This window comes from Betta splendens, chromosome 2, assembly GCF_900634795.4.
Source record: "Betta splendens chromosome 2, fBetSpl5.4, whole genome shotgun sequence".
Taxonomy (NCBI): domain Eukaryota; kingdom Metazoa; phylum Chordata; class Actinopteri; order Anabantiformes; family Osphronemidae; genus Betta; species Betta splendens.
The window spans coordinates 25,895,394-25,901,393 of NC_040882.2; positions in this window are offsets into that span (position 1 = coordinate 25,895,394).

Below are 6,000 nucleotides of genomic sequence, written 5' to 3' on the forward strand. Positions count from 1 at the left end.
GTGTCACCTGGCTGCACAGTTGTGATGGAGCCCACTGGTGCTAGGACAAGACCAAGGTCAGTTATAGTAGGAAGAACCGTGGCAGTGATGAGAAGCGATGCGTGGCTGCCCCTGAAAGTGATAAACCCCTTTGACAAAGCCGTTACCCTGAAGCGAAATGCTAAATTGGCTGATGTGTATCCTTGTGCAGCAGTGGAAACATTTAACAGTCCCAGAATGGCCGCTCAGCAGCAAAGTAACTTGCAGCAAAATGCACAATGGTCATCCACCAGGCCTATGGAGTGCTACGATGTGCAAAGCTTAGCTACAGAGGCGTCCAGCTTACCTGATCATCCTCCGCTGGAGGAACACAGTAGCCATGCTGACTCACCCCATCCAGGATTGCACAACATAGGTTTGTCCGACATAGATGTTGACTCCTGTGAGGTGTCGTGTGAGGGCAAAGAGAACCTAGTAAGACTCGTAACAGAGTTTGAATCCATCTTCTCCAGAGACAGGCTGGATTGTGGGAAAGCCACAGGCCATCTCCACAGAATCCGTGTTGTTGATGAGAAGCCATTTCGGTTGCCATGCAGATGTGTACCTCCCACTCAGTATGAGAAACTAAGGCTAGCATTGAATGAGATGGAAGAGAAAGAAATCATAAGAAAATCAAGCAGTGACTTTGCTTCACCCTTGGTGTTAGTTTGGAAGAAGTCAGGTGATGTTAGGATCTGCAATGATTTCCGTTGGCTCAATGCTCGAACCATCAAAGATGCGCACCCACTTCCTCATCCAGCCGATGCTCTTGCTGCCTTGGGTGGTAATGCCTTTTTCTCCACCATGGACCTTACCTCGGGATACTATAATGTGGAGGTCCACGAGGAAGACAGAAAATACACAGCTTTCACATCACCATTTGGGTTATATGAATATAACCGCATGCCACAGGGGCTGTGTAATAGTCCTGCAACATTCATGAGGATGATGTTGACTATCTTTGGGGATCAAAACTTCCTTAGCCTGCTGTGTTACCTGGATGATGTCTTGGTGTTTGCTCCCACGGAAGACCTGGCACTGAAGCGTCTGGAGATGGTATTTCAACGGCTCAAGATTCACAATCTCAAGCTCGCACCTAAGAAATGCCATTTTCTGAGGAGGTCAGTGAGGTTTCTGGGACACATTGTGAGTGCTGATGGCATAGCCACTGACCCAGAAAAGGTAGCAGCCATCACCTCACTGACTGAGGCAGATCTCATGGAGCCGGGAACTAACATCCCTTCACCAAGGAAGGTCAGATCCTTCCTTGGAATGGTGGTATTCTACCAGCAGTTCATTGAAGCCTGTTCATCAATAGCCAGACCACTGTTCAGCCTCACAACTGGGACCAAAAGCCCTCGTGGAAAGGGAAGAAAGCGCCAGCAGGTTCACAGGAAACTCACTGCTGCTGATTGGACAGAGGAGTGTAGGGAGGCATTTCACCAGCTGAAAAAGGCCCTGTTAGACCATGTTCTTTTAGCCCACCCGAACTTCAGTGAACCATTTTTGCTCTCAGTGGATGCATCTTGTAATGGCCTTGGAGCTGTACTGTCACAAGTCCCAACTGGCGAGTCAACAGCCAGGCCCATTGCTTTTGCAAGTAAGTCACTCAGCTATGCACAGTCTAGGTATCCTGCTCATAGGTTAGAGTTTTTCGCTTTGAAGTGGGCGGTGTGTGACAAATTCCACCACTGGCTGAGGGGACACACGTTCACCGTATGGACTGATAACAACCCTCTGACGTACATACTGTCCAAAGCAAGGATAGATGCCTGTGAGCAGAGATGGATCGCTAAATTAGCTCCATTCCAGTTTGACATCAAATACATACCTGGTCCTAAAAATGTGGTTGCGGATGCTCTGAGCAGGGAACCCTTTGTGCAGCCAAGTACATCTCATCGGCTAACAAGGGTGCCCTATGCAAAACTACTGGCCGAAGCTGCCGCAGTGTGCGATCAAGGTGTACAGGAAGCGTTCCGCTGGTCAGCTAATCCACCTGATATGCCCCTTGAGGACAGCCAGCTTATCTCCAATCAGTATGCAGCTGTGGCTCGACCGGGAACCGTGTCATCACAAGAGGTGGCAGCGGTTCTCCAAGTCCATGATCAGCAGGATCCCGACGTGTGTCAATATGCACTTTTACTGCCACAGTTCCCACAGACTGTTAAGACATCGGAGTGTGCTCAAGCGAAAGTGCTATCACATGATGTGCTCTTGGAGAAGCAGAGGTGTGACACTGTTCTGAGCAGAGTGATCTCCTTTGTAGAAAGAGGACGGAGACCATCAAGGAGAGAGCGTGACAAAGAAACAGCTGATGTCATTTTCTTTCTCTCCCCTTGGGAATGAGGTATTTTACAGTTGTGATTTGTGTGAAATGTGTAACGGGCATGTTTTTCACTGTGTGTGGTGATGGGGTCTGGCCAACCTTGTCTCATACTGATTCCTTGATGGATGGTCTTTTGATTGTGATTGCACTGATAACTGTAATTTGGTATATGTAACCTCATTAATGCGAATTGTTTTTTTTTATTATTTTCGTTTATTGTTGTCCTTGTCTGCCTTGTGCATAGTTGTGTTGTTCTCTGCCTGGTATGTCATCTTGGTCATTCAATTTTCTTCTCGTCATTTTTTTCTCTATTGCTTGTAATACAAGTGGAATTCAGCAGGGGGGAATGTAACGGAGTTAATATTAATTCCACTTGTGGTCAGCTGAGGGCGCTGTCTTCCCCCCTCCGGGGTGGGGTGTCACCAAGAAGACAAGGGAGAAGAAGAGGACTGAAGAGTTGTGGCGGGGAAGAAGTCAAGAACGACGCCTGATGACCCCACTGAAAAAGTAGCGATGGCAGCGTGAACGGCCAGACTGTTGTTCAGTCCAGGAAGTTTGTTTGAGTGTTTTGCACATGCGTATTGTTCTCTCTTTTTGGGAAAGGTTTTGGCTTCAAGGATGCTAACTGCATGGAGATGAGTACCTTGTGCTAGTTTCATAAATAAACGTTACAACGTGAACAGACGACGTCCTCCCGACCGTCATTTAATATATAAAACACAACGCAGAGTCACTAAAGGAGGGTTGCTAAACTAACCGGTTGGACGCAAAGTTCAATTGAGTTAGTTACACTCGTCTGTGTTGGACTGAAGTGTCGACCTTTTCCCTTCGTCTGACAGACTGCGGGACTTTCAAGCGATGTGAAACAAGCTGAGTTAGGACACTGAACCAGAATGACCCGCTGCGTCAGAGCTCTCACATAGAGCTGAGTGTGGCGGTGCTGTGAAAACATGTGATAAGACGTCCAGATTAGGATCAGCTCACTGTATGTGGGGCAGGTCCACATAATGAGCAACAACAGTGATGCTATGTTGCATTTCCCAATGACTTTATGGGTCCACAGAGATTCCGGTTTGGGCTCTGGACCGTGATATTTCCCCACTTTCCCGTTTAAAGGACGTTAACTTGCCACTTTCTGTGACGGCTGCTCGTTTGCCAGCTCCAGTGCCACAGAAACAGCGTAAACTTCACCTCGTGCCTCCAAACAGCGACGGAATCACTTTCTCATCACGTCATCCTCATGAGTCATAGTTTAGGATCCGCTAGTTGCACTCTGATTGCACATAAAGGCAGACTCAGGCAATTAAAGGGATATGACGTGGACAATAAAATATGATCAGATCAATGTCCAGCACGACGTGGAAGCATAGTCATTTAGTGCTTCAATTCATCCAAACTAACTTAATTTTCTTTGGATTTTGTTCAAAATCTTATTAAATATTAAGGTCTGTGAATTACCACAGCCAACATTTTCATATGGGCTCTATTTGGATTACACAAGGGCTGATAAATGGCTCTCAGGGGGATTATCTACAGGCTCCAGGCCCCCAATGTGTTGGCCAAGTGGAGAATCTAAACTGAGCCCATGTTTCCTCATATGGCCTCCAAGTGTGAAGCATCCAATGAGTCTGCATTAACACTCAATTCACATCTTGAAAAACACATTCAGAGATTCAAACGAGCACCGACGCGCGGAGAAAATACAGAGAAGCTCCCAAATTAGAAACAGGGACGCACATCTGGTTCTGATGAGGCGCTGGCGAACGGGCCCGCTGGACCGCTGACGTATGGTACTAATCAGGCCGTTAAAGCGAGGAATCAGAGGTGTATTAAGAGAGGTGTTACTCTGCTCAGATTTCTTACATTAATTTCAAATTCACATAATCTCTCTCGTAAATATTGCGAGAGCAAGTAAACACAGCCAGACTGACGTTATTGACGGGTGAGCAAATGTGAACCAACGTGTAAATGAACAGTGGCGTTCACCACACGCCATCTTCCCGTTTCATTATGAGAGCACAGTGTTCTCCTGTGGTGGAAAGCTCATCTCCACGGCCAGAAACGCGCTCCCTAATCCATGAAAGCTGCTTCACTTATGATAAGTCTGGTTCAGTTTCATGTGGAATAGATGATTCAGCAGCAGCGCGTCATGGAATAATGACTTTGTGGTTCTATTCTACGTGTGTGGATAATGTTGGAATACCCGCGCTGCTGTTCATTAGGAGCCCAGCTCGCTGTCAACCTTTGCTCCTTTCACTTGAATCACTCTGATAAGAAACTGCCCCACGTCGGCTCATCTCTGAGCGGTGTGGGCGAGTGCGATAATCACCCTGTCACAGGGTGATTATCGCACCATGTATAATGACCCATCTCCTGCAATTACAGGGACCTAGAACCTGTCATGTGGGTAGTCTAAAGGTTCTCCAGAGCAAGATAACCGTGTGTCTCTTCACAATTATTATTGAACACACATTTAAAAAAGAAAGAAAAACCCACAAAAAGTGACTTTAAATGATCAAAAAAGAGACTGATTATAAAACAAAAGTAAACAAAAAGTCTGTCTCCTTTGTACTGGCTTTGCTTTTCTTTCAGACTGCAGGAGGGACTATCAGGAGTATTTAGGAATATTTATATTTTATATTTACTTTTACTTCCCCGCTCTTAACACTGACAGACTGTATATGATTTTAAAAGGCTTCCAAAACTTTCCCCACTTTCAGCTGCTTCCAATGAAAAACCAAACAAAAGCTCAACAACGAGGAAGTGTTTCTGCCAAATTCAACACAAAATGCAACTTTTACAAACTCTTAAAATGATTGAGCCGCTTCAGGAAAAACCTCTTCAGCCGTTAGCAAAGCGTAAATCCTAAAAAACCACACTGAACAATCAGCCTGCTTCTGGCAGTGTTACTGATAAATCTTCTGGGTTCTTTAAAGCATCTTCTTCAAATCACGTCAGGTGACTGTGACTTCCACCACAGAGCTTTCAGGACTTAGAGGTTCTTGGGACTGTTGTGTGGTTGGGAGGTAAATAGCACTCGTGTTTCTCACATGACATTTCCTCTTGTTACAGTGGTGGAGAAGGCGAAGCAGCCCCAGAGCATCACCAAGCCAGCACCAGGCTTCAGCAGGCAGCGCTGCAGAGCTGCTGCACACTGGTCCTCCTCCTGTGGCCTGTTACTGACACTCACACTAGAGGCCACTTTACACAGTCCAATCAGCCTAAATGCATGTTTCACCATCACTGGACAAAGATGCAGGAACAAGGAGAACGTATGAACTCCACACAAAAAGGCCCTGGAGTCGAACCCAAGACCTTCCTGCTGTGAGGTTACAGGCTACACCACATAGAAACTCATTAAAAAATCATGACATCAACTTTAACAGTTTATCTCCCAGTGTGTTCAGATTTTTTCAGGATGAGTGAGGGACTTAATGTGTTACTTTTACTAAAGGATTTATTAACAAAAGTCCTTGATCACTTTTTGTTATTCAGATAAACAAACTAATAGAATGATGATGTCAGCCTGACGCAATCAATACGTCCCAAGAGTCTAGACATGACGTTATATGTTTATTTGTAATTTTATCTTTATTATAGGATGGTTGGAGTTTTAGCTAAACCTGCAGCTAAGCATGAAAAACATCCTTCATGAA